Below are 14,238 nucleotides of genomic sequence, written 5' to 3'. Positions count from 1 at the left end.
TTGTTTTACAAGGAACAGACTTCCTGATCAGTAATTTTAAAGTTAAATTTCTGCTTTTAACAAAGTCTTGTATAAAATATCTGGGGGGAAAAAGTCTCTACTTCAGCTCATCAATTTGCTTTTCAGCCACCCTGAAGTTCAGTATCAGGGTTCATCTGATTTTTCCAGCTTCTGAAAGAAGGGTAGAAGAGCTTAAAATCTCAATGAAATATGTAATTCATCTTTTGCCTAAACCCTTCAAGTAGCAACATGCTCACCACCTGCTCTACTTCTACACAGGCAGTGTGGGCTCAGCAGGGAACAGTCTGTTGCAGTAAGGATTTCAATACAATTGTAAGAGAAAATGCTACAACTCAATCTAAAGTGAAAGGGAGAAATATAAACAAGACCTTCTGAGAATCAAGTTTATAGCCTTCAACTATTGCATGTACACGCACCTGTGCGCTTGCACACATAGTACTCATGGTCTTGCCAGTTATAACTCACGGGAATTAGCCTATTAGACAGCAAGACTCTTCAACATATTTCTGCAAAGTTAAGAAAAACCCAATATATATTATATTATATAATAGTACCTGTAATATAGTATATATTATATACTATCTTGTTGTTAAAGGCATGCAACATTGCCTCACTGCCCAGCATTTTGCTAATAACCCAATGAAAAATCATGTAACTGCAAAGAGCAGCAAAAGCAATCCATGAAGATCTGCAAGAGCTGTCACTTATATGGAAAAGGCTTGGCAAATACTGACCTTCCCTCATGTTCCTCCCTAACCCAGTGGCAGATAATCCACACTAGTCATTAACAAAGACTTTCTTATGAGCTTGATATGGTCAAATGATTTAGCACCTCCAGGTAAATTCAGATGCAGTATAAAAGTTTTACTACCCACTAGTGACTCCACTTTTTTTTTTTTTATCAGTTGGAAGAGGATAAATTAGGTCTTCCATGTAAATTTTATGTTTTGTCATCTAGGAGATTTATGATCTTAGATGCACCTACTGCATTCAATGAGGAAAAGCTGTATAAGTGTTGTCTTCTTACAAGGTGTGACACTGGAGAACATTGCCCTTCAGCAAAGCACCAAATAGCAGAGAATGCAATCAACCAGAACACAGGCAAGGTTTGCAGAAGTCTGAAAGGCAAATAAGAAGCACATAACAGCAAGGCTCAAACAGGCCCTACTACTGTCCTAAGAAGAGCTGGTCAGAAATTTTCCACCAAAGTATCAACTCATGCCATATTACACAAGCAGAGAGTAAAAGGCCAGCCTGCTTCCAGCAGCTTCTAATTTATCTCTGAGTGACAGCACAAGTGCAAGTGGGTCTGAGGTAAAGACACTGCCATGTAGGACTGCCTGGAACTAAAAGAGGAATTATATTCTTACCACGTGACAGTTCCTGCAGGGTAGGTAGGAACAAAGGGGAAGAAGAGGCTTTCTGTTTTGCTTTGTTTTGTCTTATAGTAAGACCTTCATAATACCAAAGGATGTCACACACTGTTTGAGGCAAAGACTTGAACTTTTCTCTCATACATCAGAGGACTGCCCTCATCATGAGGCACATCCCTATTTCTTAATTGCTCTTGCTGATACTGTTTTTATATCTGCACATCATCAGCTTGGCGACTGTGCAATATTGATGCAGCAGAACTACCGTGATCCTGTTTGGGTTTACTTACACAGAGCACTTCAGACACACTGCATAGGTCCTACAGGAACACAGGTGGAACTTGCAAATATCCACAAATCGCAGTGCATGTAAAACCATATATCCCAATTCAGGCCAGAGAAAACTTCTAGATGGCTAAATAGAATGCATCTGAGGAAACCCTGATAAATTCTACAGCAATTATGTTCACGTGGAAGAAATTGCCTTACCACAAATCTTATCACAAATGGTCTTCGTATTTCAGGCTGGCATGAGTCAAAACAATCATCTTTCATTGAGAAAAAACAGCTTGACTTCAAATATCATTTTCATAAAAACTAATCATATAGTACACAGCCCCTCAACTCAACTAGGAACAATAGTGTTGAGTCTCACAGGGTTTAGTCCACAGCAGCACTGGAAATAAATTGCTGCAGAAATATACTAATTGCAGGATTTGTATATGAAGAACTCTGCTACCTACAGTGAAGATGACAGGGTTAAAATCACATACTGTATCTCGCTAAGCAGGTACTTAAATATTAAGTTTTAACGAGCCTAATACAGATGATGATGCATTTGTATATATGGTGACTATAACAACAACTTTAAAAACCACTAAAGCATGAAACCAAACTGCCTTTCATTTCAGAATATTACTTGCATATCTTCCACCATGGCCTTGTGTTTGTGAAGGTTTCCAAAGCAGGGTATTTTAATCAGCTGGCTGGCATACCTACTAACGGGTTAATAAAAGGATTAGCACATGGCTTTTTTCCCCTTGTATTGCAGTGCCAACATTTTCCATATAAGGAATAAAAATTAGGACAACTGACAGTTGTAATAGGATGGACAGGTGTCTGATTACAGATAATATTGCCATTGTTTACTAAGCCACATCTGAGCTTCCTACAAATGAGAAGGTAAAAAAACCAGCTAAGCAGTTTATAATTCAGAAAGACAGATCTTTGATAAAAGAACTCTTGCCTCTACATTTAATCAGGATAAGCTAGATTATGAGCAGTAGGGCAGTTTAGCGTGCAATGTGTTATTAATCTTACATCAAATAAGCTCTCCAAACTTTCTGAAATCACTATTTATAAGATTTTCAGAAATTGAATCAAAATAAAGAATATATTACTTAAAAATGAGTTGCATGAAACATTAACTGAAGCATCAACTCTTATATATACTCTTAACATATGAGGGCTGATCTGAACGTAATACCTCCTACTTTGTTATGTTGGCCCATGATGTCAAAGGCAGATATTGGTGGAATGGCAGCAGAGGTTGAACCTTCCCACCAGAGCTCCCTTACATTTTGTTGCCATGCAACAGATGGCAACAGAGGGGCAGTCTGACAGAATGGCATCTGACTTGGAAGCACGTATGAAGCAAAGGTGTCTCACTAAATTCCTACATGTGAGAAAAATGGCACCCGCTGACATTCACCAATGCTTGCTGAATGTTCATGGAGACCAAACAGTGGATGTTAGCACAGTGAGGTGGTGAGCAGTTCGTTCCAGCAATGACAACAGTGGGTCACCTCTGCTGGTACAGAAAATGCACAGCTAACGGTGGTGATTATATTGAAAAAACAGTGTTTTGTAGCTGAGAATTTGCTCTATCAAGTAGTGCTATTGTGCTCTTTGAATTTGTTGTCATTTCCCTGGAAATAAACAGAAGACTTTCAGAGCAACCTACATATGATACACCAAGAGCATATTTTAGGAGCACAGATGTGATGCAGCAACATGAGATTTTACATGTGTAAGTCATAGACAACAGAAATAACTCATACCTCATTTCTTAGAACCACGTAAAATTAAGTGAGACCATCTTAAGAGTTACCCCACTTGTCACCCAATTGTTTAAAATCAAAACCATAGCATTTATTTTATTTGGAAGACCAGAACCACTCTGAGCAGGAACATCATCATAGCACAATTCTGAAGTCAGGTTCTTGTTTTGATGGATATGTTTCTTGAAATTGTCAGCATCCCAAATGCTTCAGAAGAGTAATGAGTCGTACCTGATTTCAGAAGGGAGATTTGTGTATATCACGGAAATAAGTTAACTTCTCACAGTACTTGAGAGCCTACAAAACTAGCTTCTGTAAAACTGGTGATTCCTCACTAAGCATTGGGTATGTCTATGCCAAAGAAAAGTGTGTTATACAGTCGCTAGCTCTGCACCATTATTATTCACCAGGATCACAACTCAAGTGAGAGAAAAATCTTCCAATTCCTTTGCCAGCTGCTGGAGATATGAAGGTCCTTTTTCACACATTGATTTTTCAGTGTTATTTACTTTACAATAGTAGGAATATCCCTTTGCATGTTCCAAATATAAGGAAGCTAAAGAAGTAATCTATAAGAGTGTAAGATAGGATATTGAACTAGATTCCCTGAAGCAGAAGTCACTGGCGTAGAGGTAATATTTCAAAGGGATGGAATTGATTTCTGACCTGGACTTCAGCATTCCATATTCATGAGAGTTCATATCGGATGAAAACAAGTCAATACAAGAGGCATATGAGATTTAAAAGGCTACAAAGTACAGTAGGATAACAATGGATAATTTACACATGATGCTTAATAAGCAACTGCAGAAAGGCCAGCTTTCTCTTTTGCCTATGCCCAATGCAGCTTTTTCCTTAGAGTTAAAAAGTAAACTTTATAGAGGGTCATCTCATTAAAGCAAAGTCAGGCCACTAGCTAACATTCAAGCAAAAAACTCTGGTTTTAAGGAGTTGGTAAGCTTCCTAGCAGGACAGCGTATTTATTCTTACATTTTATTAGCCAATAACAGGGTCAGCTAAAGTGTATCCAAGTAAAAATACATAAAGCTTGCTTTTGTTTATTCAGACAGTTTGGGTTAGTCTGACAGCTTCTTCTTTGGGGAGGGGATGCACTTCCTTCACTTGAAGTGTACCCATTTAAAGAACAAATGCCCACATGTCCAGATGGAAAACTTTCAGGAAAGTCGTGCACAAGGTGATGCTTTCTTGAACCGAGCAATGTGGTTTAGTGTGAGAGAATACATACTAACTAGGAACAGTACTATGAGACCATTTTATTACTTTCTGCAATACTGAATACCACTTCTGTTCCTGTTTCTTCCTCAGTGAATCTTGATCAATGACAGTCTTCCCAATTTTTATCTCAGTCTCTCTGGATTTCTAAGCAACTGAAAACAGAAATCTGGCCTGTTTACCTTTCTTTGATTTGCCAACATAATCTAAATGGCTCATAAAAAAATCTAAGTAATAAGACTGTTTCATGTAACTTCCGTTACTATTCAGCACCAACAAATTACTTGAAATTAAATGCCAGTCTGACAAAAAAAAACCTCAAACCCTTCATTTTACCTCTTTAAGCCTATATACTAGCAATGCCAAGTATTGTCAGATTAAAATACGAGACAAATTAACTCTCATTAAGAAAATGCACCTGCAACACAGCCTACCAACTGTGAAAAGCAACTGTTCACTAGATTTGCATTTGTATTGTCTTCACCACTCATTAACCAGCCCCACTGAATTTTGCTGATCAGTCTAGCTGCTGTGTGTTCAGCAGGAGACATCTCTTTGGAATCATGACAATTTTGAAAAATCAAATATTTCTGCAAAAAAAAGAAAAAAGTTCTAGCCTTTTAAAAATCATTCCTTCTCACCCTTTAAAAAAAATCTTTACACAGGACTGTTTAGCTATAGTGAATGTTTTGAGAATTACATACTGCTTTCTAAATTTGTTAGGATTTACCATAAATATCCTTATCGAAAATAAAGAAAACAAAAAAATACAAGCTGGAAGTATCACTACAACTTGACCTAAGAGGCTGAAAAAGAAAACCAACCTCAAACTGCAAGATGCAACTTAGACAGAAGTGTTTTCAAACTGCTTGCAAAGACTAACACAAAACTTCATTTCAGATTTAGCATTGCCCTGCATGGCATTTGCTTTCATCAGTTCCTAAAGGCATAAAGTACAAATAAAGTAATAAAATCAAAAGGTGAAACAGCCCAGTCCTTGTTTCTGATTCAAACTGTGCAGTTAACAGCATAAAAAGAAAAAGAGAAGTCTATCAAACCAGTTAAATGCTTTCAACTATAATAATCTTAATGATCAAAATTTACTACAGATAATTTGGTGTCAAAATAACTTGACTAGATGCTTTATTTATACTACATATTGTACATACAGGAAGCACCAAATTGATTTGAGAAATACAAAATCAGGATCAAATCAAGAAACATGGATATCAGATACTGTAGTGATGAGTAGTAGAAAAAATTACTTAAAAAAATCTCAGCCAGATTACATTGCATTACTCCTTCATGTTGATTCTTTTCACAGAAAGAAAAAAGAGATGTGTAATTATTTTTTGTAAGAGTCCCAACCCATTGCATGTTGCATTCATATCTTGAAGCACAGGAACTATTCCACTTCAGTGGAAGTAGAAATAAACTTTATACTTAATTCAGAACTTTTAAAACAGTTTTTTGTGCACACCTTCCCATCCCATCATCCTTTTCAGCATCACCGTATAGTTTAAGTGCCACATTCATCTGCTTGAGGCACTTGCATTTACAACCTCTTTCAGCAGAAAATCATTAATGGTGAATAAATGTTTACCAACGTTTGAAACAGCACCTACAAAAAATTGCAGGCAGTCCTGAAGTTCTGAGCCACACGCTGAAAACATGTGGGAGCAGGTGAAATAGCAGAGAGAAAATAAGAGGAGGCTTTGCTATAATGTTCACACCTCATCTGCTCTAACAGCCCAGCCTAACTCAAGTAACTGGCTCACGTCAAAGTAGCAGATGGACAGCTACCCGGATCTGGCCCATAACGCTCCTGTTCCGTCTTTACCAAACATCCAGCCAAAGAATTCAGTTTCCTTCAACCAAACTCACTCAGAGGGCACTGTTCAGCTCTACTAATTATTCACAGGAGACTTGTTCCTTAGATCTGAGCCATCCTGCTCAGTGTGCCAACCAAATCATTCAGCTTATGTTTTTGAAAGACAAACAGTCATCTTCTCCCACTAGGCTGAGTCTTCTACCCTTTCCATCAGCTGCCATTAAACAGACTTTGAAGTGAGAGAAATGTATGACATGTGTAGTGATATTTCTCATTACCACAGCTCAGATACACCAGACCCAAACTCTTTGTACTTCACAGCCGACCACAGATTTTTCTTCTGTGCCTTCCACACATCATATCAAACACAGAGTTAGCTTTTGAATGCTGACTGCTAAACATCTCCATACACTTACAAGCACACATACCTATGCACTTCTTTGACAAATACAGCATAGAGACCCTCCTTCACAGACAGCAAGCAGAAAGCTAACACCTCACAGACTCCATGTGATTTCTTTGTGCACACTTTCCCCCTGCAACTCATAGCATAATTAAACTGAAAGATTTAATACTCATGGATCATTGTGCAGAGGGGGGGGGGGAAAATCACTGCTCTGATTTTCAACTTATTCAACTAACCCTGCTCACCCTACATTCATCCATCAACTGAATGGTTGTGTTATACATTATCCAAGACACACAAATGAAAATTCTTATGTAATTTTCCATCAAGAAGTTCTATATCGTCTGTAATTGTTAGATGTATTATTCATGCACATCTCATGGCAGACTCACAAAGATAATGCATCAGGCATGAAAAATATATCACTGTCCATGAGATACATCTATGTTGGAATCAAATGTGAATTGTCTTTTATTTAAATAAAAGATTTATCTGGGTACTTTATACCTTTATAGCTATATTGAAATGTTATATTCGTATAGCCAAAAACTGACAGGACTGCTGTCGCCATGTATTAGGCTGTTTCAAATAATTTGCAGTAATTTCTGTTCCAGGCCTGTGACTTGCAACTAATACATTATTTAGAAAAGTTCTTAGTCTTGATCTGAAACCCTCCCCTGAACGTATCACCCAATTTTCTCAATGTTCAATTATCTGCATTATTACATGTGTTTTCCTACATGATTTACCACAGTATACATACACTAGACTAAGAGAAGATGCAAGTTTATTTTCGTATTTCTAGATGATGTTAATTTTTGCAAAATCAATTGCCACCAGAAGACATAACAGCTTGCACTTCAAACACAAGGTGGACTTCCTTGGTAGAACTTTTTACAATACAGACTAGACCATGCCCATGAAAAAAAAGAATATGGCCTCACATTGCGCCAGGGGCGATTTAGACTGGACATTAGGAAGTACTACTTTTCTGAAAGAGTGGTCAGGTGCTGGAATGGGCTGCGCAGGGAGGTGGTTGAGTCACCATCCCTGAAGGTGTTCAAGAAACCTTTAGATACAGTGTTGACAGACATGCTTTAGTGGGGTTATTGGTGGTATGTGGATGGTTGGACTGGATGATCTTGTGGGTCTTTTCCAACCTAGCTAATTCTATGATTCTATGGTCTCCAGAAAAGAATGAGGTACAACTGTCATGAAGCAATAAGACACTATTGCAAAGCACATAGTATTAGCACAAGAAGAAAAAATAACAGCTGATGCCACATGCACATGGTTGTCCTGGCCAAAACAAAGGTGCAGTAGACTGCCAAAAGGCAAAGGGCTAAGTAAAACATTCAAAGACAAGAATTATTCAAAGACAGTGAAAGAGATGTGAACAGGTAAACACTCTCAGACCTCTGAACTGAAGCAAAAAGGGGTCTGTACAAGTTCTTTAAAAATAAAAGTAAAAAATCAGCTGAACTATTGAGAAAATGAAATTAGAGGTTGGACAAGTAGCAGGAAGAACTGCTACTTGCATGAACAGGAGAAATTCGCAGCTAATGGAAGATACACACTGATGTTATGACTCAAACGACACTGTTCAAAGTCTGATTTTTGTTTGAGATCCTGACCAGAGTTGCAGAAGCAGTAAAACACACACTATAGCTAAGTACCTGCTGATGGGTATAATTAGATATGTCTCACATCTTTTTAAAATGCTATACTGGCAATCTTGATAACTTTACCCTTTCTTTCTCAGCACCTTTGGCATGCAGCCCTGCAATAAGTGGGAAATAACTTGGAAAAAAGTTAAGATAACAGAAAAACAGTGCTATAAAACCATTCATCTCACTCTCCTAACACCCATGGTGACCCAGTGCATGTGAACAACTTGAATGTTTCTGTCCCCCTACTGGAAAACTGATCAAAGCTGTTCTTTTGCCTTTGCAGGAACCCAAGTGGCTGGTGTCATTTTTGTTTGTTCTGGAATGGATGTCTCTTTTTACTAATTTTTCTCCTACTCCAAGTCTCCATTTGAAACTTTGTGCTATTTCACCTTTCTGAAACATCTTTTGATGCCAGAAATAGAGTAATTGTGCGTTCACAGGTCACACCATACATCTACACAGAATTTGATGGTTACCAGAACAAAGTAATTTGAGATGTAACCGGAACCCTTCATTCTCCTATTGTGATCACAGATCAGCAGTTCACCTTGCATTTGCAGCAGAAATGGAGCAGAATATGTAGGTACCTGAATGAACTCCCAGTTCTAGAGCTGTTTAGAGAAATTAGCTTTTCTAGCCTCGCATGAGCTGCAACAAGCCGAATTCTCAATAAACAGCACATTACAGTAAGTGCTTTTATGTTCTTCTATATCCAAAAGATACAGGTTTCCCCATTATATCACACGCAGAAAGTATTATCCACAGGTTATTTTAAGAATCAAACACATTCTGACTTCGGAACAGATGAAACTTCAGTGTTTTCTATAGAATTTAGGTTATTACTCTTTAAAAGTAAATTCAATACAAGCACGATGCTTAATTACTTGAGAATGTTTGATAAATATTAGACTGTAAATTAGACTGTTCAGAAGTAATTATTCTGCTTCCTGAGGTCTACTGAGGAGTAAATTATAATAAAGCAGTAGTGTGCCTTCATACTTTACCGGAGTTGAGAGAATGAAAGATTTAGATGCTTTAAATCCTCCTTGAAATTCAAGATCTTGGGAGAGAAATCCATATATAGACAATATTTGAACTCCTATGTACTGATAACAGTCCTGTTGCTTTCAGAGCACTGTTTTAGTAAGATTTAAAAACTCACAAGCAGAGGACTCTATCTCCAACTACCAGTATTTTCAGGTAGGTCCTAAATTTAAGAAGCCAAAAGTGTTCTGACAAGTTCTAGATAGGTCAAAACACATTCAGATACTTATTATTTTGGATATGCCAGTTAATAACTACTGAAGCATCAGTGACAGATGGAACAAGCTGCATCAGGAGAGTAGCAACTGAACTGCCAGTCTCCAGGGGGATATTTAGCTACAGATGGGCACATATGTAGAGGAAGACTTCAAGTACTATTTGCACCATGACATGTAACTTCATCTTGTAAGGGAACTTAACAGAACTGCCACTTGGCATCACACCATTTTCCAAAGACCTAGGTGTTCTCTCACAAAGTACTATAAATCTCCAGTAGGGGTAGAATATACTTAGTAATTGATCTCTATTGGCATTTTAACATTGACCACTAGCAAACTGCAAATGTTGAAGATTGCTCAAAACAGCTGCCTTGTTGACAGGTGGGTTTGCTTATTGATAGCCCAAGCAACAATAGCCCAAATAAGTCCTTAACAAGACAAATCTGCTTTAGGCTTGGATGAGTGGTAGCAGTCAAAAATGTGCAGCTGTGACTTTGCCTCCCCACCACTACCAATTTATCTGAAATATTTCAATCCTTTGTAAGTACATACATGGAAGTAAGAAAAAAAAATTGTATGTAGTCATTACTTCACAGATGCATCAATCACATGCAGACAAACTGAAAGATGACCTAGCTCTCATCCCTGATACTGCCAAATTGTTTCCACATACTCTAGTGCAAAGTGCCATGGCATTCTAACTAGAGTTCCTTTGGTGACAGATTCTATGGCACATACAACATTCAAGTGGCAGAAAGGTACAAGTTCAGTAGGAACTGGCCTTGTATGTTCAGTAAACGTACCATGTACTAATGCTGATAACCTTGATTTTCCCTATGAGGACTGAGTAAGACTGGTTATTAAATCAGTGTCATAAGTTATAGATTATCATAAATAAATGTGTGTGATTATTCTTCACTCCCACCTCCATGCAGAACTGTGTTTATCTTGCAGGCGTCCCCTTTACCTACCCAAGAAAGCAATCCCATTCAATATTTTTAATAAAATTCCCTACAATATCATCCAAGATCTCTCCACAAACAAACATGAGCTGCAATCATCTCTATCTCCTTGTACCTGAAGTTGTAGGCTTAAGTCACGATGACACCAAATTTTATCTAACAGTGTCCTGTTAGATAACCTGAAGGTTAAGAAGGTAGTTAAAAACACCCTTTTATAGCTCATCAAACCATTGCCAGTTATTTTAATCACAGTTAATGTCATCTGTGTCAGAAAATATTTTTATAATACACTGTCACCAAGATTAAAAGTGTAGCAGCAATTTTACATTCGTTTTTAGACTGTGGGAAAAAACAGTGTGAAAAGAATTTGATAGGACAGTCTTCATAATGCTCAGAGAAAAGTCTATCAAATAAATATTCAAGAAAATTACTAACTTGTGTATATGTGCTTACAAAGGAGTTGAATAAGATATTTCAGTTTCACTGGCAGTGGCTGGGAAGAAAAGGCACAGTTGCATATTTTTGTAGATTTCATTTAAAGTATCATCTCTAAGTGATATTTAATACATTTTTTAAATTTTATTTATTTTTTACAGACAGCCTGGGTGTCTCAACCAAATAAAGTTGTTTGGGGATTAGAGGCATAGCAGTTAAAGTGAGGCACAGCAGCATCTGTGTGCCTGCATTCTTAATAAAACCTTTGTGCTGGAGGAGAAAAAAGCTCCAGTGCATTTCAGTACTTCATCTAGGGAACATTGCAAAAAGCAGCAAACAGGTGCATGTGGGAATTCCTATATATATTAAAAGTGAGGATTTATTGTTTTGTTTGTTTTGCTTTTTTCCAAGATTCCTTCCAGAAAACTATTTTTATTTAGCTGGATTGGCTATCCAAAACCCCGGGCAAAGATCATTTTCACTGTTTTGAAGTAGCATCAGTCACATGCTGTCACATCACATTGATATTAAAATGCGGAGTGAATAGTGGGAATACAGGGCATAGCTTCTGAGATTCTCCTCTGACAAGGTTTACCATACTCTAACAAATGAACAGATGTTTGCTAATCATCTCCCTTGGTTAAACTGTAACATCATCAGTATTGGCCTTACCACAAATAGTAGAGAAGTTCTGAGTTCACAACATGCTGGAATTTTATTCTATGCAGAGCTCACTAATTTTCAGCAAAGTTACTCTCAATACCAGAAGTAGGATCATGCAGGTATTTGCAGCATCTGGAGAGTAGACTAAACTCATGGGGTAGGGGATGATTTTTTTTTTAATTAAGTGTTTGAACAGTGCAATGAAACCTCAATTAAGATCTCTAGAGACTACAACCATCCAAGTAATAATGCCTCAATGGTGATGTAGCTTGCCACATGCATTTGGCACATTAGATCCCAGCACACCAGTTAATTATTTTAATTTACAAGAACACACATGCTCACCATTGAGAAGTGTTTTGAGCTGCTCTTATTCAGTGGATGCTAGTCAAAGCACACTACAGACCGTGACAATATTCAAGTCAAATTCCAAGTGAATTATCACACCCTAGCATTTGGTCTGGCTTCCCTTCACCTTTCTCACTTTCTCCCACACTCTATGCTCTACTTAGTGGAAGATAATGAAGCACGCGCTCTCTCTTCTGGTCAAACATCACAGATTTCCACTAAGTTACAAGCCTGACACTCAAGTCATGTTCACTCTGATCTCTGGCTTATGAATCTTTGAGTAAACGACTGCCACATTTCAAAGAAACCAGAATTAAAACTGTCCTGAAGTTTCAATACTAGACAAGATTAGGTGTTTTGAGTAGATGGCATCTAACTAAGCCAGAAAACATGCAGTTTTTGACACAGAATGTTTTACTAAATTTCAGTTCAGATAAAACTTTAAGCCTAAAAGCGAGAGTCTGGAACAAAATAACCAAAACCAGAGGAAAAATACCTTTCCTTAGATCAACTTCTGAAGATCCGGTTTCACAAAGCCCCATTAAATACATTAGGGTAGAAACTAACAAACCCCTGCTGGGTAAATTGCTGCTGACAGTTGGAGCTTTTCCAATGAAAATGTCTTATAAGCAATAGGGACATCTCAAATGAGAAGGTTATTAGAAATCCTGCTCTGAAACAGCTGCTATTTCTCAGGTTATCACCCACTTGGGATCTCATGTCCTTGCACAAAAGAAATTTTGCAGGAGTAAGCCATGGAGTTGATTCTGGAACACTCCGAACTGTGGAAAGTTGCTCTCAGTTTAGTGTGAGATGTGACTTTCCTCTAAAAGAATCCATGCCAACCAAGGCTTTAGCATGAAGCTGCCCACAGCCTATCAAATACACTGTAATGATTTATGATGAACCTGTAAGAATATACGTTCCTCCATGCCATCCATCATCTTTGCTTTGTGCACAGCAGATTTGGGATAACAAGATCATAGCAGCCTTTGGAAAGCAGGTTGTTTTTTTTTCCCTCTCTGAGGAAGTAACCATTATGAATACTAGCATGTGCTTACCTCCATCATCCTGTAAACAACTTTCAAAAATCAAGCATGAAGCTTTCTGTGGCTAGATGCCTATTTTATATTTTGTCCTCTGTGATTGCAGTATTTTTCTATGCTTTCATGGGTTAGCAGCCTAGGAAACTGTATGTTTAGCTCTTCTTATTATAAAGGCACAACGGAATGGAAGTCTCATTCCAATTTCTCTCTCACAGCTTAAACACAATTAACTTTTCATTTGATGCATTCTTCCTGTCTGCAGTCATAATGCTCCCTCAGGAAATGAGAACCAATAAGACCTACACAAGAGCAGAAAAGTAGGGTACTGACCAAATATTGTATAATACTATATTATAGGCCTATGGGAAAAAAGTTAATTAAAGACCACAGCTATCCTTTGGGAAAATGTTTAGTATATTAGGCTCCTGCAACAGAACAACACAACATAAACAAAACCTTTCTCTTCAGAAACTCTGAGTATATCACACATTTAGGAAAAAAAACAAGATGTGACACTATTTCATTGGTCTTAAGATACAAATATGTTAAATAAGATATGAAAAGAACACACTTAAGAATGCCACCTTCAACAACTGTGAACTCTGCTGTGGGCTAATATATTACATCCTTAGTTAGGAAGCACTTTGTCTATTTCAGGTGCTGAAATTTCAGAAATTCAGTAACAATTAGCAAGCATTTCTAGGTTGTTTCTAGTGCTTAGTAAGCACAGCAACCCAGCTGTCTCTGCTCAGTAGGTCAGTAGCTAAGTCTGACACACAGGGTCCCAGACAGGGGAAAAAAAAACTACATGGTCAAAAGCACAAAGTGCAGAGACCTGTGAAGTTACAGAGAAATGCATCTGCTTCTGGTCTTGGGGAAGGCACACAAAGGAGTCATTTACAACATTTACATTTTTACTTCTGTTTAA

At 37.7% G+C, this 14,238-nt stretch overlaps 1 long non-coding RNA gene across 4 annotated transcripts in view; it reads right to left on the bottom strand.

The window, feature by feature from the left end:
• Nucleotides 1–14,238, bottom strand: part of LOC110404830 — a 362,084-nt gene that overhangs the window by 322,580 nt on the left and 25,266 nt on the right. The window lies entirely within an intron of this gene.

The sequence above is a fragment of the Numida meleagris genome, chromosome 11, assembly GCF_002078875.1.
Source record: "Numida meleagris isolate 19003 breed g44 Domestic line chromosome 11, NumMel1.0, whole genome shotgun sequence".
NCBI classification, from domain to species: domain Eukaryota; kingdom Metazoa; phylum Chordata; class Aves; order Galliformes; family Numididae; genus Numida; species Numida meleagris.
Note: the sequence above shows the minus strand (reverse complement) of the source record. Positions and strands in the feature narration are given on the sequence as shown.